The 25,781-nt window shown below is 38.5% G+C and overlaps 1 long non-coding RNA gene across 1 annotated transcript; it reads left to right on the forward strand.

Annotated features, from left to right (window-relative positions):
• LOC146692141 (uncharacterized) lies at positions 1–25,243 on the forward strand. Its single transcript, XR_014915145.1, has 4 exons — positions 1–398; positions 2,662–2,723; positions 23,760–23,824; positions 24,522–25,243. It is a non-coding gene; the product is annotated as an uncharacterized LOC146692141 (long non-coding RNA).
• Positions 25,244–25,781: the final 538 nt, after the last annotated feature.

A 25,781-nucleotide genomic window follows, 5' to 3' on the forward strand; every position in this document is an offset into this window, starting at 1 on the left:
AATGTTACCTTTGCCTTTTTTTTTTAACACACGCATTTTTCTGAATATGTTTTCAAGTAGATAAAATTGGTCCCAGAGTTGTTTTTATATTGTTTTAGAAAGAGTGGCAAGTATTTGTGGAACATATCAGAGAATATATATGTATTCTCATTGCCCATGTTTTATTAAGTCTTTAGTTTTTAACTTTTCATGCAAATATCTAATTAACTAGTCCCATGTCAGCAGCTCAGTACACTTAAGCATGTAGACATGGTCAAGACAACCAGCTGAAGTTCAAACCAAGCATCAGAATTGATTAATTAATTCTTGAGAATGTTTTCAGTATTTTGTTGAAACTGTACCATGACGAATTTTTCCAGTTCTGAAGGCAAAACGAGGTCAAACCCTGAACAAGCAAGGTATGCATATGCAATAAAGTTGTGTGTGTATGTGTTTGTGTGTGCAGAGTAATATGGTGGATGCTCATGTGATAATTGAAACCCTGAAGTCATCGTATGTACAAATAATCACTGTAAGCACAATAGGTAAATTTTATCTAAAAGATACAGTAGACTGTGGTTTTAGTCGCCTCTAGACTTTCTGTGAATTTCACCAAGACCATAATCTGCCTTTCTTTTGAGTGTTCTGAGTAGTTAACCAAACCAGGAAAAAGTTTGCTCATGCTCAAACTGCAACGATCAGATACGGCACTGCATAAGTGCTCGTATAAAAACATTTCCCCTTTATGTTAAATATGACAAACGTGTCAAAAGATGTGTCAAAATTCACATCAGCAGCTCTGTAGATATAACACCTCACTAAGCTAAACTAAATGCTAAAACAAAGTGTGAAAAAACTAAACTAGAAAACTAAGTGAAAGGACAAATCTGAGGAAACACAGTTTATTAGGACTGAGGTATGTAAATCACAGTGAATCAAGTTGTCGATATTTTCATATCTGTACTAAATATTCTAAATCTTACCTCTGGCAAATACCACCAATACAATATGTAGTAAAGCATGAAACTACCACTGAAACTAATGAAAAATAGACTTGAGATTAAACTATTTTAAAACAATAAAAACCAAACTGAAAAAAATACATCAAAAACTGCACTGATTTTAACTTTATTATACTGATTTGTGAGTGTGTGTGTGCAGACAGCTGCAGACACGAGGGAAGTGTTGTTTTTATTATACTTTTTCGTAGTCTGATAAATGGATGCGTGTGAGCTGATGTACATTAATACAGAATCTGTAGGTAAGGGCTTTCTGGTTTGTGTTTGTACTTCCTGTATATTGACCAATTATAGTCTTTGTTTGATCCTTGTAAGGGTGTACTTAGCTTTTCACAGCTCTGCATAGAATCGTGTGAAAAACACCCTTACTGCTTCAATGAGAACTGAGAGCATTAGTAACAAAAAATCAAATGCACTTGTTTAATTGAGCATCGGCATGAGTAAGTGTGAGCACCTCTAGATGAAGTTTTGGGAATTTGTTGGTCTGGAGAACTCAAGTGTGTGTTGACACAATTTCTCAAGGTCATACTATGCAGTGCTCAGAAAACTGCAAAACAAAAATCAAGAGCTATATCCTAGACTCTTCAGGCCTCAGTTACCATGTTAAATTTAAAATGTTCTTTAACAAGTGTGGCTTGTTGGGGGGAGTTGCTGAAAAGATGATGACAGCATGGCTTAGGTTTGCAAAGTTGCAAATGAGCAAATCACAAGACTTCTGGAACAATGTCTTTTCTCAACGCCATGTTTGGAGGAAACCACACACAGCATATCAGGGCAAATACCTCGTACCAAATGTCACACTCAGTTCCACGTGACCTGGACACCTTGCAATCAAAGTCAACCACAAACTCCTCTGTATGCCAAAGTATGCTGAAGTCAAATGTGAGGCTAACTGCCCAACAGCTAACGTTTTGCTGAAATCGGGTCATGCAGCAGGACAAAGATCTTAAGCAACAACAGAATGACTGAAAAAGGAAAGGCTCAAGCTGTTCCAATGGTCAGCCAAAGTCTGAAACTCAACCACATCAAAATGCTGTGGAAACCTCAATGAACTCAAGTAACATCACCAAAGTGGAGTGGACTAACACTCCTTCACAATGGTGTGACTGATAAGTCATATAAAAAACAATTACTTTATGTTATAGCTGACACTGAATTGGGAGTGTACTTAGTTTACCACAGGTTTGTACAGGGTCGTGGGAAAACTGGATGCTTGAGGTTTTGACTGAAGATGATCAGACATCATCTGACGACAGTGTAGCTTTTGCTTCAAAGTTAATAGGTATAGGGTCATAGCTTCATTAAATTAAAATTCAGGTTCCATGATGACCCCAGGCAGAAACTCTTTAGGATCACCAAAGCTACTGCAGTTCATCACATCCAGCGGTTTTTGAGAAATGTCTCTTTAGCTGCATTTTTGATAGTTGTGATGTAATTACGCTCTCGAAAAATCTTTCTGTTGCAAAAACCACTTATAGAAAAGTTCAATACAACCTCCCACAGTCACTGATAGCATTTAGCCTTCAGGTTTTTGCTTTTACATCTGTCCAAGTCATTCATTTTCATCATTTCATAGACATTTTCTATGCTGCTTACAGCATCCGTCTTTTTACATTTACACAGTTAAATCAATATCTCTAATCTCTCAAACCTGTTGTCATAGGAAACTGGCAGCAGGTGGATGCTGCTGCTGCTGCTGCTGCCTCTGATGATGTCAATGACGCGGTGAGATTTGTTTTTTTCTATTTCGTTTTGAATGCTCAGCAGGACGATAAGCTAATGTGGCAACCATTTTCTCTCTTTTGTGAGATCTTGAACTGGATTATAATAAACTGCCTTCCTTTCATAAATGTCACACCATGGAAAACATGACAGTGTGTGGCTTCGTGTATCTGTTGTGAGATAATGTCAAACTTTGATCTCAAACACAGTGAAGTGGTTAGGCCTTTTTTTTTTGACACTCAGCATGGAAAATGTGACTGATCGAGGTGCGGTATTCACTGGCCCAGATGAAAGACCCAAACCACTTCCTGTCTTCAGCAAGGTGCAGACTCAGAGACACATTTAGCGCTAAACAGGAAGATCTCAACCTTATGTAACCTTGGAAGACACTTCTCACACATGCATTCATTTAGCAAAGACACGAGAGAGAAGTGTTTAAATTACAAATTAGCCCATTTACTAATTGCTGTTTTTTAGTCTTTAACATGCAAAACGCTGGCCTCTCCCTCTAGTATTTCATCCCATCTGGCTATTAACTTTATTCCTCTTTTAATGCTGAGCATTTAATAAATGGAAAATTTTTGCTACTGATGGTTTCTAACAGGGAATGGCACAGATGGGCTTACTGCAGACTCAACAGCTTGAAAAGCAACATGTCCAGCAATGGCAAGCAGGGACACTGCCAAAGATTCAACAGCCTGTCAACCTATATGCTTCTTCACTTTGTGCATATTTATCAGCTTCTCTTCCATTAGGCTGCAACGCAAACAACACGCAGCCTCAAACATATCTTACCTCTTTAAGCTTAATGGGCCAATTATGACTCTCACCGTCACTGGAAATCGTTTTCATTAGCTTCATTAGACAGTTTAATTGAATGAGCAAGATGCTAACCAAGCACCGACGCCGGCTTTCCAAAATCACTCTCTGCTCATCGTTAAGGCTGTGTGACTATCATTGCACGAACTGTCTGAGCTTCGAGGGTCCAACAAAAACAAAAAACAAAAAGAAAGAAAGAAAGAAAAAGAAAACTGTCAGCCCAGGCTGTCGATGCATTATGGCGCCTCCCTCGGAAATACTGTCACGCCGTGACTGCCTTTGTTTACTTTTGGATTTTGCTGGATGGAAATTCGGTTTCCTGTCTAAACTTTTGTACAAACTGACAGTATGTGACAAACAGGAGTTTCACAATTCAGCGTGTATTTTAGTTTAGCAACCTCACGCACTGAGAAAATCCTAAAATACTTGTGTGTGATAAGATCAGTGATACAACAGGGTAGCCAACACTGGTAAACACATTTTAGAGCTGAGGTGAACTGTTAGTCGTCACTTGGCCAGCATAAAATCAGATTTCACCCACCAGTTTGAAGCTGATAGGACGTCCGATGATGACACGACAGAAATTAACACATGAACTGAGTGACATTTAAAACAATTTGAGTACCTGTTATTTAACTCGACAAATACATTCGGGTTTAATGTTTGAACTTTAAAAGAATACATCTTCTAGCCTAAATGACTCCAGCTGCTTTAAGAAGTCAAACTTAAACCAGACACTTTGGCTTGATTCAGTCAAACTGAAATGTCAGGGTTTTTCTCATTTCCCACTGTAATTGAGTTTTGACAGGCTCTTTCACTGTTTCACATCAACTACTGCTTCTTTGCCTCTTCTGTAAGATGTTTCGCTCCAACTGCAAATCGGTGCCAACAGTTTAACTAATGTCTTCTTTGAATTTATTGTTAGAAGCTCGTCTGGAGAGGTAATCTAAATGCAGGACACAGGAATCCTCGCAAAAAAAAGAGGGAGTACATGACTGTAACTAACTAAGTAATTAACACTAGCACTGTGCATGAAGCTAGAGAGAGGACGGTGGGTGCAGAAAAGCAGAGACACAAAGGGGCGCAATAAACCCAGCAGAAAACAGGGACCATGATATTGATGCTTAGCTCACTCATTTTTAAATACTTATACTTGCACTCATGAATCAAAATTTTCACTCATGAACTTAAACATCTGAGAAAATAACTCAAAATGTCTGGCAAATCTTTTTTGCCAGACACTGTGTTTTGCCAGACAAAACTGTAAAACGTTTTGGGGCTTTCTCCACCCATAAGTAAAGATCTGAGGTAATTATCTGAAAAATTAATCCTACTTACTCACATTACTGAGAAAATAACTTGAAGTAGTTGTTTGCACTTAACGTGCTGGAGACTTGCAGCTATCTGGTCGTTAAGTCTGACGTCACTAGCCGTGTCTGGGCCTAAACTCCGCTGCAGGTCCATATATCAAACGATCACTATGGCATTACTGAGAGTTGAAAAACTGTCTAAAGTCTTTCATCTTTAATAAAATGATCAGCGTTCTGCTCTACCAGGTGTAACAATTGAGTTTAACATCCAGGCATCCATGAAAACGGAATTTATGACATTTAACGGAGTTAGAAGTTAGCAAGAAGTTAGCTCGCTAGCTTCTATCTAAATACAATATAGCATGTCCTGACTGCGGGGTTTTGGAAACAAATTAAAACGTACAGCTCTGTTATCACTTCCAACATAAATGAAGACAGAAAACTAAACAGCAGTGACGTTTGTAGGGTTACTGAAGTTTGGTTAGCTGGTATATAATGATGTGCTACGCGACCGCTAGCGACACAGCTATGTTAGCATAATATAAACAAGCTAACTTTTTTTTCCACTCGATAAAAGTTAACGTGAGTGTTCTCAGTGGTCAGGAACAAATGTAATCGCATGGCAGGATGCTGTAAAAGGACCAAACTTCAGCCAGGAGAACAACTGAGATAATCCATCCTCAATACGAGGTTAGTCATTCATATACTGCTGCATGGGCTGGGCTGTAGTTACATCCTAAGGTTTTAAAAACTGAGCTTAAATAAATGATTAGCGGTAATAAAAGCCGAGGGAGGTCAACAGTGATCACTGACTGTTTTAGGAGCTTTTTGAGATTAAATAGAAGAAAATACATAACATTAAACATGTTAACAACACAAAAGCCATATTAAACGCAGACTACTTTAGGCCCGGAAGTAGGATTCGTCACGTCATCACTTAACAACCAGATAGACTAAATATAAATACTGAGAAACTGGAAACAGGGGACATTTGCTTTCAAAATAAAGGTAGGTCAGAATTTCAGGTTATTGTATAAAATTTTGACTTACTAACTCAAACTTCTGAAAAAAGAAATGACTAAAAATTCAGAAAGATTACATTAAATTTCAATTTACCTCTGCAAATCGAGGGGAAAAAAATCCTAGTCGGTGGCAGAAACGAGCTTCCGCACATTTGAGTGTTTGCAGACAAGTTTTTGTCTTCTGAAACCCTCTTTCAGCATTTGTGCCATTTCAAATATATCCACTGCGTGCTATTTTCATCAGAATTAGCAACTTTTTTTGTTTTATTAAAATGTATTCAACTTTAATTAAAAAGAAACACTTAAATGAGATATTATCCCAGAGTGATGTGTTGGTTTAGTTAACAATGACAGAAATTAAACACATTAAATCCCCAAAATAACCAAGCTCACTGTGTCAGCGTGTTTAAATTATAATTAGAAATACATTTATAACACATTTCATAAGTCATCTTGTGATGCCCACCTCTGAGGGGAGTTCCAGCTGAAGGCTGAGAAGTACTGAATTAGCCGATGACTGCATGCAGTGAAAATAAAATAATAAATTTCTCCTGAAAGTGTTGCCTGAGTGAGGAGGGCCGTCACTGTGACGGATTACCAGAAGAGGTATAGTTTACACCGAACAATAACAGCTCCATCACCAAACTCATAACAGCCCTATTTTCTCTGAGTTGGGCTAGTCTGCTCAGTATTATTCATTCAAGCTGGCATGTCCCTCCGCCTGAGGAAGGGTGACTCATCCTCATGGTCACTTAGCAACTACCAAATATTGTTTAGTTAACAATCAGAAAAATTTAAACATTTGCTCTCACTTGCTCGCATACACACTCATGCTTATAATCTGTATTTTCAAGGAGGGAACCTCACTGTCTCCGATACACTGTAGTTCTTTATGTGTAATATAAAGTATTGGTCATGCTTTCTCAATAATAGCAAATACTGTCATTCTGCCTGCAGTGGGATCCCAATTTAATTGTGACCTTAACCCAGGATGGAAGCGTATCATACACATGGATGGATTTACACGGCTGGGGGTTTTGCATAATGTTCCCTGATATTTATACCCATCACCCTCAGTGAGCGTGTGTTTAATAAACGTCCGTGTCCTCTCAAAGGTTATAAACCAAACTTCTCAGTCTTGACCTTCAAGTGGAGAAACTTATCGGATGCACTCGCTGCCCTCGACCAAAAGGATAAGACAATATAAATAACAATGACTCTCTGCGCCCGCTGCTCATCGTGTCTAAATAGCAACTGTTTCCAGGACAGGGGAGGTCACCTGCTGCATGGCTCTGTGGGAGCCAGGCCCTTTTAGCTCTTAAGAGGAGGTTGAGCTTTAGCCTCTCTTTGCAGCTGCCCCCCCAGCTCTAGACGATTACTGCAACAAACAGAAAGTGATATTCTGTGAGTTTCTAGTATTAATTTCTTTGTCTCTCCAGGCTCACTTATACATACAGCTCATGTTAACTGCCCATCTTGCCTCTTTTATTCTACACAAGCTGTTGCAGCTGTCAGAAATGTAAAATGCTCCACTTCCTGTGTGACTGAGGGTGATTTTGCTGGGAAAAACTTGCCAGATACCAGGTGTATAGAATAGCATATGCAAAACCTTTCCTGAGTAGGCTAATGAATATTAAATGTTCAGTGAGAAGTAAACAAGCGCTGAACTTTGTTTTTGTATTTTCCTCAGGACATTGTTAATTCTCTTGGATGTTTGAGCTTCACTATGCAGAATGATGCACTGACAGTTAAAGCGAGGAAGCTTTCATAAACATGCCACGGATCGTTTTTTATTCACCAATTACGTTCATACAGAGCGCAGCGAAATGATGTCACCGCTGATTTTGTGCTGTTTAAGGTAGTTAGCCAAAAACAAATGGAAGTTTGCATTTTAACTCGATTTTAGATTTAAATCAAAACTGTTATATGTACAGTAGGGATCAGAAGTTAGATCCACTCATCGTGGGCATGTCATGGTAATTTGGGGCTTTTATGATTTCTTTGAACTGTTCTTTTTGCAGTGTGGATTTGTTGTTCAGCATATCTAATCGCTTTAAAAAGGAGAAGTGGGTGCACAAGTGTGTATTTATTTTGGATTTTCTCTAATGCCCACAGGGTCAAAGACATACATACAGGATCAAATATATGATATTTGGTTAAATGTCCCTTAGATAGTTGCACCTCAACCAGATGCTTTTAGTAGCTATCGACAAGCATTTAAATTGAATTGAATTGTTGCCAAAGACCTGGCTTTTAAGCTTAGCCCACAAATTTTCATGTAGGGTTGAGGTCAACCATTTTGGAAGTTTAATGGCCCATTTGGGGTGGCTGTAGCTCAGAAAGTCATCTACTAATTGGAAGGTTGGTGATTCGATTCCTGGCTGTTCCAGTCTGCATGACAGTGTATCCTTGGGCAAACCCAAGTTGCTCTCTGATGCATCACTATCAGATAGAAAGCACTTAGCTAGAAAAAGCATAGAAAAAAGTGCTGGTGTGAGTAGATAAATGAAACATGTTGGCTTGAGTGGTAAAGCGCTATATAAGAACCAATCCCTTACCATTTTTAAAGAACTCCAGATTCCAGGATCATCAATTTAATCAAGTGTACACATTAGTGGCGGTGTATTGTTATTTGTATGGTTATTTCTGACCTTGTGTGGATTAGAGGAAATCCAAAATAAATTCAGACCTCTGCACCCAATTGGTTTTTAAAGTCATGAACTTCAACAGCAAACAAAAAATCGGATCTACTGAGAAATATATATCATGGCATGAAACTTGACATGACACATCATCTTGTGTCTGAAGACGTTTCGTTATGAGTGTGACTCTATGTGTTGTTTTCAGGTTAAGGAGAGAATTTTAAATCAATCAGATGCCTTCTAGTATTCTTGGTAAGATAAGAATCAAATCATCTAAAAGGCCTAAAATTTAAAAACAGCACAGTTCTTTATGTGTTAGAGGTATGACACTGAAAAACTATTTTGAAGGCAAAAAGCTTCTCAGAGCTTATCTAAAATTTGAGTTTAAGGCAAACACCTACGGGCAAATTCAAAACAATCCTAGTTCACAGAAAAATTACACAAGTGTGAAGTACAAACCCGTAGAATAGATACTCGTGTACTCATGAATTCTGGATTTCCAATGAATTTGGGGGATCTTCTAACCAGGTAAATGACTTTCTTGTGAGACTAACACTTAAAAAAAAATAAAAGAGGATTATTGCGTTTTCAGTCATAATGTGACCGTCAGACTCTTGGTAAATATAAGAAAGGTTACATACACTGTGTCCCAAAGCGCTCCTGTAGGAAAGAATTGGGATGCGTTATCCTCCAGCCAGGTAGGAAAATTTATTTGCATGTGGTGAAGTTTCCTCTTTTATCAGCTCGATACATGACACTGACATCATCACAAATGCTTTGCATACACTGAACCAGTACAGCAAGTAGTTCCACTAGTAAAGATTCTGGTGTCAGGTATCTTCTGTTATGAAAACATGCAGTGACCTGGGCGTTACTGACTTTTAAAGAGTGAAAGATGGGAAAAAACTCACGCACTGGCTAAGTTGCTGAAAATAATGCATGTAATTTGTTAATTTGTCTTTGTTTTTGTGTTAGCCTTGTTAGCCAAAGACCCTTTTAAAGAAGTTATTCTGGGTTTCCTGACCACATCTGATCAATGGATGACTTTTACCTTTGAGCATGATATCTCCACTAAAAGCTATCTTTAAAGATGGGTTTCCCCACATGATCCCATGACCATGCTTACATCATGTGATGGCTACTGAGTAAACTCAGTCCACTGATAAAGAAGCTGTCTGTGTCTGGTTATTGGACTTTGAGCTTTGGTGACTCTTTCTTGTTTTAGTTCCTTTACCACAGAGGAGGTACTTTCAGTGACACATGTGTCTGCCTGTGTCACTATCAATAAGATTACAAAGAACCTGTGTGACAGAATTTCATGAAACTTGGTGGAGAGGTAAAAACTGAACCAAGGATGAATCTTGTACATTTTGTTGCAGATAAATATTTTTCGAATTACGAGACACAGCATTGGCCTTCTTGGTATACACTCTCTGAGCTGGTTGTCTAAAATGACCATTCCTCGTCATTTCCAATTAAGCATTACAATAATATGTGACTCAAGTGTTTTTTTTAACAAGGCCATTTCTGTATGTTCTTCCCAAGAATGCTCTCTGCCATGGTCGCACTCCCATCATAAAAAAACAAGCTTGGTTTATCCTGCCTATCTTGGTCCTTGACACTTAAGATATTCTTCATCCCAAGAATTTAAATTCCTGTTTAAATAATGTTGAAAATTGTTAGGCTAGCGCTCAGCTGTTGCTATGTAGTCTGTGTGAAATATACATACTAGGAGCTTTCTTAGGCACAGCTTGGTATTATGGTACTGGAAACATTTCTCAGAGATTTTGGTCCATATCGACACCAACAACCCCAACAGCCGCAGTCAAAGTCACTTAAACCACCTTTCTTCCCAATTCTGATGCTCGGTTTGAATTTCAACTGGTCATATTGACAATTTTTACATGTTTCAATGAATTGAGTTGCTGCCATGTGATTGGCTGATTACTGATTTGATTTTAACATTTTTCTGTCTATCAGCACATGTAGGATTAGTCAAAAACTAAGCCAAACTTCATATAACTTGGTAGCAAAGAGGAACATCGTTAAAGGAGAATATTGTGAAATGGTGTATTTGTCTTGGTATGAATACCCTTCTAGTCCACCACATGTGGGATTTAAGGCAATGAACTCAAACATTTACCGTAACTTATTTACTGTTCCTTTTGTGAAATATCAAATTGTAATAATGACTTTATTCTGCAACCTGCAGCCTCCTTCGGTAAGCACTTTTAAAAGATCATGTACTAGATTTTTAAAAAATATCCTCCTGGGAGCACATCAGAAGCTGCTGCTATCTTTGTTCTTGTGTTTTCTCTGCCTTTATCCGAGTCTCCTTGGGAAACTAATGATGTCCTTTCTTGCTCTCCCTTTGTTCACAGTCTGACAAAGTGGAAGCCTACAATGCAGGAAAGCTGATGAGTATGCAAATGACTGGAGACAGAGAGACAAAGGGAGAGAAATGAAAGCAGAGAGGCAGTAGTGGAGAGTGATATGTGTCATTTGGTGATGTCATGCATCCAAGCGTCCAGGGTGACAGCGGCGGTGGTAACAGCCTGAGTCAGAGGATGACATCAACGCTACAAGCTGTCAGACAGGTTGTGAAAGGGCTTAGTCTCACGCTCCCATTGTCCCTTGGTTAATGCTTTTATTCAGGCTGCCACCGGCCTTACCATTTGTTAATCTGACCTAACACACACTTAAACACAGGACAAAGACACACAAACAGCAAATTTAAAGGCCAGCGTAGAGAAAGGCTAGCGGTGAAATGTCAGCCTATAACACACCATCAGAGCTTTTTGAATACAAAAGAAGGAGCACACAGTTTTGAGTGAGGTCAGGCAATGAAAATTTACTAGCAGACAGATTCAGTGGAGTTTACAAAGCTTGAATTGATTGCCTTACCGTGAACAAACATAAAGGCAGAATTTTACTTTTACTTTTTCTTACTATTGAACACAGTGAAAGACCACAACTAACATTAAACTGGCCATTTTAAAGCATGTCTTATTTATATCTCTGTGTCACAGAGCTCCAAATGAATCAGAAACACTATTAGACTGGGTTAGTTGTTCCTTCATTATCACAGACATAGGCAGTTTATCTGCAGCCTACATGTGGTACACTCTCTTTGTGTTCTGAGAATGTGTTTAACTAGAACACAGAGTATTTACTCCCATTTGAGGAGAACTTGTGAGTTCTGCGAACAGCTTTTTAAATTAGTTTTCAGGAGGAACAAATGGACTGTGGGGCTGTGCGCCACAATCTTGATGTGTTAACAGATGGACAAACCTGTTGTTTGTTTTGCTCTTGTTCTGCTATTCTTGGAATTTGCTGACAAGAAATATACAAAACAGCACCAAGATATCCATTAAGACAAAAGGACATGGGTAAGAATTAAAAAAAAAAAAAAAAAGATCTGACATACTAAACGTTTTATTGAAGATGCAAAATAAGAAATATCTTTCCTCACTCTGTACTCAGACTTCAGCTTTGTGTTGTAATGATATTTTTAAAGGGATCATATTATGCTAAATATTTTCAGCCCAACATCTACTCTTATAAAAGTGGATGCTCAAACCGAATAGTTTTTAAATAATTGGGTCAGTGTGTGTACAAGCAATCCCTGTGAGACGAAAGCTCTGGCTATAGTTTACTGCTGTAAACACTCAGATTCAGACAAGGTTGTTACACTTCAGTAAGAGAAGTTATCTTTAACATGACCATCACAGGTACAGTGCACAGTAGGCCACCATTTGATGTTCATCAAAAAATAAAACCAAGAAACAAATGTAAACCTCATGATCGTACAAGATGAAAAGGAGTTTGTTCTAGTAATATTTGAGGAAAAAAATACTACTGGAAGTGGTATTAGAGTGTTAATATTAATGTGTGTGTAAAAAAATCTCTTTGCAAGTCATTAAGCTGGGAAGAAACAAACGTAAACATCATGATGGTACAAGTCAAATTCTATCTCTGGGTTGTAAAATAAATAAAAAAAGCCAATAGCTGGTCATTTTCACCCCTGCAGTCGTGTTAAATATTGTGAAAATGGGCGTCTGTCTTGTCCTGCTGATCATGTCACTGCAACCACAATCTGCACAGCAATGACCGTGGGTGGAGACATGCTATTGAGACACCACTTCCTTCCTGTCCCTTGTTAAGTAAGCTAAAAGAGCACATAATCTATAAATTGAAAGTAGCTCATTGGTATTGACAGATAACCAGTCAGCAATCGTTTTTAAGTAGAAAATGACTCATACACAGCAAACACCCACCAAAGACAGTCAAAAATGTGGTGGGTGAGTTCCATTTTAGGATTATGGATGTTCCTAATTTGCTAGTCTTTTAAACAACAGAGAGAAAAAATTAGACTTGTCTAAAAGAGAGAAAACCTGAAGAAAATTGTCGAAACATATATTTGGTTCATAGTTTAGGACAAATATAAAACCATATATCACATTTATTGTTAATCAAACCATGTTTTAGATGTTGCTGAAATGCGTAGCAGTTTGCACCATGCATGAAATTGCAAACACCCACAGTGCCAGATCAGTTTGGGTAACCTTAGCAGTGGGAGTCACAGTTGCCTTGGTTTCTTGGTTATATTCCAGTTTATTGTGATAAAACTGACATACAACTGTTCTTTTGTTTACTTTTTTTTTTTTAAAGAGAGAGAGAGACATCAAAGTACTGCAGAATATCGCAATAGAGAAAAGGTCCTTATATATATATTTTGTTCTAGAGCTTGCATCGCGCAATAACAGCTTCCCACTGCACCATTTAAAGCACACCAGCCATATTTATTTCATAGACTACAGTTTGTTCATGTACATATGTCTTTTTCACACAATAAGGTTATTTGTGGAGTTCCACAGGGTTCTGTCCTGGGACCATTTCTGTTTACATTCTACATGTTTCCTTCAGGCAGTATTATTAGAAACCATAGCATAGATTTTCATTTCTATACAGGTGACACCCAGCTTTATATATCCACAAAGTCAGATGACACACACCAATTGGCCAATTAGAAACATAGCGTCTAACCCGATATCTACTCTGGATGGGATTACCACTTCAACTAGGGGTGGGCGATATAAACGATATACGATATAAACTATATAAATTTGGCCAACGATAAAGATTTTGACTGCAGCCCATGTCCAAATTCATGGACTCCATCCTCCTGAGGACCCGGCCTTTGCGGTCTATGTGGGCCGGGTCCTCAGAAGGTCGGGTAGGCCGGAAAGTAAACGGCTGGGGAAATTGGACGGTCCTCCCTTCTGATTAGCGTCACCGCCGTCTCGGTGGAGTTTAATAAACTCTGCCGTCTGCTCCTTGCTATCTAAAATATAACAGGACACTGGCGTAAATTGTCGACCGTCTCACACTTCTGTTTCAGTTTTCTGTTTGACGTTTAGTCAGCTGTGTAAAAACCAAGGAGGAACCCACCCAGGGTTAATAAAGTTTAATTTTATCTAATCTAATCTAATAACTTTAATCTCAGCCAAACCGATTTACTCACGAACAAACAAAACACTGAAAAAAGCCCAACAATAACATTTTTAGGTTGTCTAAGTGACTTATATATTACGTTTAACCCGAGTAGCGAAAGTCCGTGGTGATCTGAAAATGACGTGCCGGGAGTTGTGCCGTTCTCGGCGGCTTCAGTGACCCTCAAGCTCCCGGCTACCTATCGAGCTGGTGGGTAGCAGACGTCTCCGAAAACGTCGAAGCACGTTTGCAAATATGTGATATCTTGATAAACCGAGCAGATATTTGATGTTTACATAGCTACTTTCTCGCCTAAAATATGTTAAAAGTTTATTTTGTGACCCAGAAAGATTAGTATGAGTAATTTTAAAACTTAGTAGCGGCCGCCATTGTTGGAAACTGGAGTTTGGCTGGGCCGCGCTATGAATTCTGGGATATGGTGGGCCACGAAGGACACACCCGATCCATTCTTCAAATTCGGGGAAAAGGAGGACGCATTTGTCGGCTGCATTCGGAGGAGTCTACGAATTTGGACAGCCTTCGGCGCGTCGCTGTGACATAATTGGTCTACAAATGCGGCCTCGGGAGGATGCAGCCCATGAATTTGGACACGACCAACAAGTATCGCTCTACCGCGATAGCGCATGTTGATGATGTCATCAAGCTGCGCCTGTTTTGGTCGAAAGCATCGCAGCGGTTACAACCGTTATCATCTGCAAATTATGCAGGGCGACAGTCATAGGAAAGAGATAAAGCACTTTTGAAATATGGGGAAAGCCAAAAACTGCGCTTCCTCCACTTCTGTAACATTGATTCATTAATGTTGAGTTCTCTCGCAGCTGTTCTATTCCCATGTTGTTGCAGTATATTAATAACTAACCTTGTATTGTGGATGAATAATCTTAGTTGTTCTCCTGACTGAAGTTTGGCCCGTGTATAGCATCCTGCTATGCGGCTGCATTTGTCCCTGACCACCAGAACCCCCCACGTTAACTTTTATCGAGTGGAAAAAAGTTGGCGTTCATCCTCCAGCTTCACTGTGCTAATGTTATGCTAACATAGCTGTGTCGCTAGCAATCACGTAGCACAACATTATATACCAGGTAGTCCAACTTCAGTAACCCTTCAAACGCCACTGCTGTTTAGTCTTCTGTCTTCATTTATATTGGAAGTGATAGCAGAGCTGTACGTTTTAATTCGTTTCAAAAATCTCTCAGTCAGAACATGGTATGTCATGTTTAGGTGGAAACTAGCGAGCTAACTTCCTGTTAACTTCTAACTCCGTTAAATTGAATAAATTCTGTTTTCATGGACGCCTGGATGTTAAACTTAATTGTTACACCTGGTAAAGCAGCAACGCTGATCATTTTATTAAAGATGAAAGAATTTAGACCGTTTTTAACTCTCAGTGTTTGTTTGACTTTGGGACCTGAAGAGGACTGAGTTTTGGACACAGATTACTCCATGAAGCTCCTCATTACGGCAGCCATAATGGTCTGACAATCCATCAAGCAGTACGGCTTACCAAAGTTGTACTAAAACATTTTTTAACAGATTTCTGCACGCCCAAATCGGTTCGAGGTCAGTAAGCACAACCAGAATTCATACATAAGGCACACTCTTGATTTTTGAGAAAATTAAAGGATTTTAACCCTTGTGTGGTGTTCGTATTTTTGTTACTCAGCCAGTGTTCATGGGTCTGGTGGACCCGCTAGAGTTTTGGCTTTCCAAATTAACACTATCAAACAATTTTATGTTAAATTACTCAACAGATGTTTACTTCATCCCAATTACAAGACATATGAACAGCAAACATGGTTAATTTTTTCCCTTTACCTTTGTTAGATCACATTTACAAATTAATGTGCTTCTCGTTTTTCTTTTATATAAAATGTTATAAATAAATCAGTTATAATCAAGTGGAGTGAGTGGAAAGACACAACACATTTACACGTGAAAAAATAATTAATTGTTTAATTTTTCTTTTGAAAAAAACTGAACACGGGTCTCACAGACCCGAACACCATACAAGGGTTAAGTGTGCCTTATAGTGTGGAAAGTATGTTATGCAGAAGAAAATAATATATCGCGATATATATCGTTACAGCACGTGCTTCAAGTTATATCGCGATATGGATTTTAGGCCATATCGCCCAGCACTAACTTCAACACTGTGAGAAATCTTTCATGGTCATTTATGACTGGGACATGTGCTTCAATGTGCTTTTTAAACAAATATGTAAGACCGCATTCTTAAACTCTAAAATCAGAAAAATGCTGTGTCAGAACAATGCTGAAAAACTAGTATGGACTAGTATTCCTGGTGGTGGACTAGCAAAGGCAGCAACGCTAAAAGTTTAGTTGACTTGTTGCAGCCATCTGTACTCTGGATTTTTCAAGCCTCACTGTCAACACTTGGTTCATCTACATTTCTTTCTTTTTTTTTTATTTGGAGCTAGAAGAGACTGTATTGAGGTTGATTAGTAAGCTGCATCCATACACATGGAAAATTGTTATGGAAAATTTCATGCTCCAAAACTGCAAAAGCCAAACAGGTTAATCACAGTACAGTCCGTATGACGGTGGAAGTTAACATTACAGACCAAATCTATAAACATGTTATAAACAATTTCAGTGTCAGAGTCTATAGCTTGGTTTTGAAGACAGTCGCAATAGGTCATTAGAGGAACTGCACTGAACTCCATTTTTCAGACCTGGAGTTTTCCTACTTTGTCCCCACTGACTTACTAAAAATAACGTCACCAGCATTTTAGTATTATTTCTGTTCAAGAGCAGGATATGATGACATGTTGTCCACACAAATTATGTAATTTATGGTTCAAATTAGAAAGCCCTGAACAGCTTTAATGGATGTATTTCCACAGTTTTCATATATTTGCTTATAGTTGGGGGGGGTTTTTTGTTTTTTTTTTCTTACTAATGCATTTAATAACTCGTCACCGCAATAAATATCTAAATGACAAATTTTAACTGATGTCACTGTTGCATAATCTGGAAAAAAATCAACCACATTATCTCCATTAACAACCATCCAGATGTGTGTGTGGGGGGCAACGGAAGTGTTGTTTCAAACAATGATGAGTAAAGGAGGAAATGCAAAGAGACAGACAGGCCACACGCTCTGTCTCCCACATTCATTCGAAACGCAGCAGGCTTTGTTGTATTTCCAACCACACAAAGACCATCTATGCAGTCTGGGTACACTAACAAACAAGGCTTCTTTGGGTCAGGTTGAGCTTGTTGTTTGTTCATTGCTCATTGTACTTACACAGAATTATAGATGAGTGGGGGCAACGTGAGTCAGTGGGCACATATACACCTACATGAGTCATTGTGGCATACGCAGCTGACAGGTTAGTTTCTGGAAAATTATTTCAAAGGACTATTCAGCCTACCTTGAGTTTACACCTGTAGAGTTTCGGGGGAATGCACTGTGTGGGAAGCGTGCCTCAGCTGCAAGCTGCAGGCTTGATAAATTTGTGTTTGGCTGTGTTGGTGGATGATATCACCTTGATGACATCACCACTGAAGTAATATAAATATTCATTATGTTTTCTTATACTTGAGAAAAAAAGAAACATAATGGGTGGTAAAAATCGAAGATTACATGTTTACTGAAATCCAGAGTCATTATCCTTTTCAGTTTAGCCACAACACTCATCAGAAGGACAAGAAAGGGGCATAAATTAAAAGATTGTCATTTAAAGACTCACAAAAGATGCCCACATATGGAAAAGATCTTATTTGATCTTCCAGATGCTTTACTCACAGATTCTTCCATTTGAGACCTCTCAAATAAAAAAAATTGAAGCTAAACTTTGAAACAGCAGTTAAAAGGTTCAAACAGTGTGCTACAAGTACATGGAGCGACCTGATGCAGGACTGAATTTATGTCTCTCAAGCAAGAAAGTATGATTTGGAGTATACTAGACGTTTCTAAAATTAAATGGGTCACAAATTCATTTGGTTACAAAAACAGTAATACCATAAAAATCAAGAAAGGAAAACATGAAACAAAAAAAAAAACATAGGCACAGGTTTTATAATGTCAACGCATGAACAATACCAGGATCTTAAAACTGTGGCTGCTAAATGAATATTATTCATTTTAATGTGTGTTTCTCCTACTGTGATGGGTTCATATGCTGCTGCCAGAATGCTGTATTATAAGGTAAGGTTTTGTCTCTTCATAATAAGTAATACTATTTGGAGTATTCAGAGAAAACACAGTTACATGAAGTAATCTGTGGCTCTGGAAAGACCTTATAGGTTGTTACAGCATATGTGGGACTGCATTTTTAGGCACAGCACCAGCAGACCTGCTGTAGGCTGAAACTTAACTTACTCACAGCAAACACTCGATAGGGTTTGATCACAAACCCATCAGGTAGAACGCAACATATTTAGTTATGATGTGAAAACCTACAATCTACAGGTAGAACAATCTGTATGGTGTTATTTAAGTCTGGCACTTGATGTCATCCGTTGGAATGTATATCAACCAGTAAAACTGATTATTTAATCTAAACCAGGGGCCTCAATTATTATCAGCATTTTTGATATGGCCTGCCATAGCAAAGCAAAGTAAGAAAGGTTAATTCAAGGACCCACTCTGACACATTTCCTTAAGTTATGATGGTAGACTTTGAACTGGGAAAAACGAAGGCGAAATTGGTGAATTTTTTCTAAAGACATCTTCAGCTGTTTCTCATCAGCTTTGCCGATTGATGGTGGATTAAATTCAAAGGTTTTCAGACTATATTTTTATTCCTTAAGAAGAAAGGGCATGATTGGGAGTTGTTGTTTTTTTTGTAGGTCATCGTGTAATAGGTTTTTAGTTCATTCTACTTGAGATCAAATTGAGTTGTATATGGCCCATAAACTAAAACAGGTTTGACACACTGGTTTAGATTTATAGTAGATTCATAGTTGTGTGTGGTTTGTTAAAATATTCCCTTCTTTCTAGATGCAATAAAGATATATTGTCACAGCTGTCTTCCATGGCTTAATAATTGATGCCCGCCTGGAATTCAGTTGTGCTCTCTTTTTCACATTTCTGATCACTCAGGAGTTTTTTTTCCCCACCCGTTTGTGCTCCAGTTGGCCAGCCTCTGCAGAGCTTGAAGGAAAGTCACAACATTTGGACTACCACTTATCACACTGAGGCACACAAGAAATTAAACCTTCATAGCCTCAGGTGAATGCTCTGCTGGTCAAGGCACTTTGCATTTTGGAGTCATTACATTGCTGTTCTGCTCAGATGGGAAAACAGCAGTTGTCCACATAACTCTATACACACACAAAATTTCAGAAATAAGCTCAATTTATCCCATTTGAGCAATTGTTCGCTGAGATCAGACATTAATATATGTATAGGAATAAGCTGTTTATTCCAAGGCCAAGATTTTATTCCCAGCTGGATAAGTAGAGCAATCTTAGAAGTCAAGAGGATCAGTTTGTGTTCACCAGCCTGATCTTTTCTCACAGTCTGTGCACAGCAGAGAAAGCTCTTGGTCTTGGCACATACACAGAGCTGAGCGCCTTCTCCCCAGAAATCAGCTCACAGTTTTTATTCTCCTAATACATTATTGAAAGCTATTTTTGCAGCTGCACTCAGAGAACAAAGGTATTGCAGTTGTCACTTTCAACTTCACAGACAGAACAGGGAGGATATTTTGGGAATCTTTTTTTTTTTGCCTTTTTTCTCTCCACAAGTTCCACAAGACTTGCCTCCCCTCAAGCAATTTTTGTCTAAATATCTGAATGTATGGCGAGTGTGTCGAAAACACTCTTGTTATCATGCTGTTCAAATGGGCCATCTTAAGTCTGGAATACACCGGCTATTCTGCTACAGAGCAGTTCATCATGAGAGGATTTAAAGTCAGCACAGCACTGACTCTGTAGCAGCCCATATGGAAAAGAAATAGTAAAAACTTATATGTGATTACTCATGAAAGTGGCCACTTTCTCATTACTTTCATACATTGTTTTAGTAAGTATCCAAAACATACACGTTTCATTATATAATTTTTCAAGGGATCTTATATCTGTTTTCACTCTTATATGCTTTTCATACAAGTTTCACACAAGACAGATACAAACTTTATAAGATTTATATATATCTTTTCCATATGGGAGAGTAGCATAGATTGCATGCATGGGTACAAAGGCTGCTGAGATAAAGATAAAAGTATTGTGCAACCAGTTGCTGGTGGTTGCTCATGTGAAATTGGTCACAAGAATCTATACACCACTACACAGCGCTGGTATCCTCATTGCGATTGCTTTGGCCAATAGCAGGATCCCACGGTCACCAGTAGTTTGCATGCATGAGGCCAACTTGTTTCCAAAAACGGCGGTAGTGAAGCGATGGTGAAGCTTAGAAAAGTGCAACGCAAACCGGAAATGAAAATCGTTAGATGCAAAGTAAAAGTTCCCTCAGCTGTATGGCACAGCTTTTCAACAGGTTAGAGAATACAACTTTTTGCAAGTGACTGCAGGGTACCAGCAAGTTGTAGACCAGTCTCTAGACCTGTGTGACCGAGGTCTTACTAAGGTGCATCCAAAGACCCTACAGGTGCATCACACAGACACCTGTTAATTAGTGCTAAGCATCACTAACCAAAATTGGAGCACAGACTTTGTGAATGGGGGTGTCAGTACAATTAACCAAACAACAGGTCGTACAATCAAATTATCTGTGGCAAAGCCTCACAAACAGCTAGGACTGTATCCACCTCTTTCTGCAAGAGTCACTCAGCACACACGTCTAATAATCATAAACTGAAACATTAATGTGGAAAAAAGCTACAGAAATAAAACTATGTTTTGTACCACCAGCATCGACATTACAGAAAGGTCACTGTGCCTCCTCAGCTGAATTCGTGTGACATCATTTTACTTCTAGTTGTAACAGTAAGCCATTCAGTTTTTGCAGTAACGACCATGATCATATGAATTATTCACTTAAGAATAGCTTTACTGTATCAACAGCGATCGTGGTAGCATGACTGATTTTGGAATGGATGAGTGCAAGTCAGTCTTTGGGAATTACCTATCATGTGTTACTTTGGAACTAAAAGAAGGGCATTCATCAGCTTGTGATGCTAGCTTTAAAGCATGAGCTCACTTGAAAATTGCAAAACAAATGTAAATGTGTTGGGAGATATTCTGTGCTCACAGTCAGTGATCCTAACTGTCCGAGTATGTGGTGAGTTCATTAATCCTTTTCTGTACCCTGACGAAGTGTTGCTCCTCTTTTGTATACTACGCAGTCTCAAACAGATATTTCTGTACTTTCGTAACTGTTGCCCCATTTCTTTATAAGTGTAATATGCATGTATGACTGTTACCAGATTTATCATGTGGTTTAAAGTAGGTAAGTAGGTTGTTCATGCTCAAATTGCTCATGTACCCTATAGAGGTGGGTCAGTGTTTAGGTTTTAATTATAGACTATGGGACTGCTTTAAAAGTATATTTAATGAGTTATTTTTACTGTAGATTTTAGTTTATATCCTCTGTTTTGTTTCTGAACAATTCTGAACATTTCTGGTGCAAAGTTGAGTATTTAACCATGGTGCTTTACAGGCCATTTGAGGATCTGTAGTCCCCGAGGTCATTCTTTTACTTTCCATTTTCTCTTCCTTCGCTGTCACCCTTAAATAAAGGCGTAAAACGCACAAACATAATCTTTAAATCTTTTTATTCATGAGCTGATTTGTATTCCCCTTTAATTTCTTAGTTTGATCTTCTGTCGTATTTTGAACCACAGCGTTTACTTCGTTTTATCTCCTTCCTGCTTGTAGCACGCAGCACTGGTGAACACATCAGTATGTTAAGTCCAAATTGCATGGCCGAATTATCGAGCTTTCTCCCTCCATCTCCCTCTTTTGCTCCACTTCCAAGCCCTTTCCATACTTGAAATGTTTTGCAGGGTTACTGAGATGTTACACTGTCACTGTGCAAGTCTGGATTTTAAGTTACAAATCCTCAGAGCCCTGAAGACCAACCAAGCGAGACTCTGAGTCACCCAATGCAGTGTGTGCGTATGTGCAATTGTGTGTGTAGCTTTTGTAGAGCAGGGAGCGAGGCTGTACGAGATGGGAAAACTCAATGTCAGCCACACACAGCAAAGAACCATCCAAGGCCTTTAGATGTCAAGCACAAAATTAAAACATCTCTCTGAGCGCCGTTTGTGTGTATTTGTCCCAGAAGCAAATAGATTCAGCCTGCAACCTGCGTGGATGATTAATTACGCAAACAGTTATTATGCTTGTCAGTTCACAGTGGGGTTAGGCCAAAGACGTCATTAAATTTCTCTCAGGGCTAAACGAGGTTTTAATGGGTCTGTTAGAGTCATCAGAAGAACCTATGGAGACAGGATTTTTTTTAATTTTATTTTACCTGATAGATTTTACAGTACCATTTGTCGCAGCAGCCTTGGAGTGCACTCCCAGATGACCATACATCATTGCTTCATGTAGGCTGAGAACTGGTGGAGCTGGTAGAACTGGTGGAGCTGCTCAGCGGCCAGTAGCTCTATACTTACTTCCTCCTCCTACCATTATTCTTCAAATGTGATTTCATTTACATCAACAGCCACTAAGCCAACGTGTACTGAATGATTGTGTTTACATCAGCGCTAACTTTGATTGTAAATTTTTTTGATTTAGTTGCAGTCGTAGTCTTTTGACTAGAACATCATTTAGTTTTCTTTTAGTTTCAATCGACTAAATATCATAAGATCATAGTAGACTAAATCTAAAGTTGATTCAGTTGAATAAAATATAAAGTGTTAAAGTTTGCCGTGGTTTTACCAGTGTGAGTTGCTCCATGATTTAGAAAGCGTTTCATTTTCCTTGATATCAAATGTGAAATGTGTCCATGTGTCTGCTCTTGCCTTCTTCCCAAGCACTGACATTTGGTTGTATTTTTCATGAGAAACAGGGAGCAAGCGTGTTAGCAGAACCCTCCCACCCAGATCAAACTGTGCGTGTCTAACCTTACCGCAGACAGACTGCTTCTGACTGGAGGACTTCCGAGCTTGTGCCGCCTTTCTACACAACCTAATTGGTTCTGATTGGATCGTCTCTCCAGAATGTTTTCATTTAATTTTTATTAGTTGACGAAAGTGTCAGTACCTTTCATCATAGTTTTTGTACTCATGCATTCATTTTGATTTAGTTATCCTCTTGCTTTCACTGAAAAAAAAAAGAAAAAGCAATTGATGAAAAATATGACAAAAATTATTAGTCAACGAAATTAACACTGGTTTACATGATGTTATTTGGCTTAAATAACGCTGAAGTCTACATTAACACTAGTATTGGAAAATCTTACCCATAAAAAACTTTGTTACTTTTCTATTGCTGCTTGTAAGTTCAAGTCCTCATCCGGTTCTGTTCTAGGGCCTCTACTTTTTCTGCTGTTTATATCTGCTCCCTCTTCAGGACATTTTGGACATTTTTAAGAACTGCTATGCACTGCTAAGCAGGTGACATTCAGTTTCAACACATTCCGTTTAGTTTTAAGATATTTCTAAGCAGCCACCCTATGATAGCTGGGATAGGCACCAGCTCCCCCACAACCCTGAGAATATGTGGAAGACAGTGGATGGATATTTCTGAGCTTCGGATCTTGCAAAGGTGCTTAGACACTTTTAAAAGTTTGATGGATAACATTATTTTACAACTTAAGAAAATAATAGATATCCTTGTTTGTGTCTCTCACAGATTTGGTATTGGAAACTCCAGGTTCCTTTGCCACTTTTGCTATATCTTCTATCAGGAACCTACAGGTAACTTTTAACTCAGTTTTCACTTAGGATACTCACATTAAAACCTCTGGTTTGCTCTTATTTTTTATCATTTAAGGAATATTGCCGTTGCCATGCTCTGATCTAGAAATTGTTTTTCATGCTTTTATTTCATCACATTGGGGTTACTGTAATTCATTGTTAACAAAGCTTCCTTGGAACCTCTGCAGGTCAGTCAGAGCACTGCTGAGAGGCTTCTAAGTACTCACATGTCACATCGTTGCTAATCCAGTTGCATTACTTCCCTATTAATTATAATTTTGAAATTCCCCACAAAAAAATAATTAACGTTTAAGTTGCATTTTGTACACAGCTGAGTGTCTGTACCATTTAGATGTCTGTTAGGCCTCCAATCAACAGAACATTGCTCAGTGGATGAAGGTGAATTGCTTGAAATTAGGCTAAATTCAAATCTTTACAGAGCTAGAAACAAATACTGTTCAATAAAATTGTGAAGTAATTTGTTTTTAAAGCTGAACGGAGTTATACCACAAAACGTCCAAATATCTAGTGATCAGCGAGCATAATTCTGTGATATTTCAGACTGTTTAACATTAATGTATCTACTGTTGCTTGAATCATTCTAATTTTGTTGAAATGACTGGGAAAATAAGTTGGAAAAGAGCATGAACTCCCCTCCAGCGTTTCAAAGAATAATAATCAGTGTGTTTGTTTTCAGGCCTGATTACAAGTAAAGACAGAAATCAGCCACCTGGTACAACCACTTCACTGTATTAGAAATCTCAGTCTAGAGCTACTTGGCGCCTTGACCTCATCACCCTGCATATTCATCACACTGGATAATTAGGACTGCATTCTTGGAAATATGTGATGTTTTGCAAGAACTACAGATTTATGGGTATAGCATCTGAACATCGATATCAGCTTTATTTATGGTAAAAATGTTGCAAAATGTACACGCTTGTAGAATAAAATGTGAGAACGTGTTAAAAAAAACTTTGAAATTGTAATTGAATATTTTCCCTTGTAAAAATGCTTCAGACGCTTGTGTTTAAGTTACTGTAAAATAAGTAAATATCAGTAAATATGCCATTTACTGAAGGTGGTGGAAATGTTGTGGTTATATAAATTGTTTTGGGTAAATGTTAAAAAAAAAGAATAGGGCATGGAGAGTTTTAAATTCAGTTATTATTATAATAAACATTGACTTTTTCCCAGGGGGGAGAGGGATACATTACTATAAGAAAATAAAATAAATTGCATTGGATCAGCCAAATTATTATTTTGTATATCAGTACTGGGCCAGTGCATCCTTATTAAGCTCCGGGTGTGGGATTTAAGTGGTTGATTTAGCCTTAAACAGGAATTTCCTCTTGGATACTTCATCCATAAAATAATCATCCACAGTTTATATGCTGGTGTGTAACACGTCACAATAAAATGACAATATTTTGATGATGGTTTTATCTGTACTGAGCTTCCTGTCTTGGCAAAGCACACAGAAACAGTGCAGGGAGCAAAGCTGCAGGTTTTAATAACAGTGTTTTGAACAGTCGCCTCAGACTCTCGCAGCTGCTTATGAATTGGTCATAAGGATGCTTTCTGTTTGTTACTCTAGATGATCCCTAAGTTGGGACTGCTCCAGCTGCTAAGATTTAAGGAGAAATTAAAGTCAGAAGACACCAGGTGCATGAGAACAGATGAGAAAAATGATTTGTTGGTGAACAATTCGATCCCTGGACAAAAAAAAAGAAAACTGCCCTTTTAACCTTCAACCAAAGTCCCTACAGAGCGTCTCCAAGGCAGAAAAATGACTGCTTCAGCTGTGAACATCTGCGTAGATTAAAAAAAATTTGAAAAACACTGGGGGGGGGGGGGGGGGGGGGGGGGAAGCTTTAAAGAGGTCACAAACAGGACAGAGACCAAAGAAGTGAACGTTTACTGACTTGATTCTCCTTGCTACTGCCCGAGTTTTGAA

The sequence above is a fragment of the Copadichromis virginalis genome, linkage group LG15 (assembly GCF_057382275.1).
Source record: "Copadichromis virginalis isolate Kocher_CV1m ecotype Utaka linkage group LG15, C_Virginalis_male_GT1.1, whole genome shotgun sequence".
NCBI lineage: Eukaryota > Metazoa > Chordata > Actinopteri > Cichliformes > Cichlidae > Copadichromis > Copadichromis virginalis.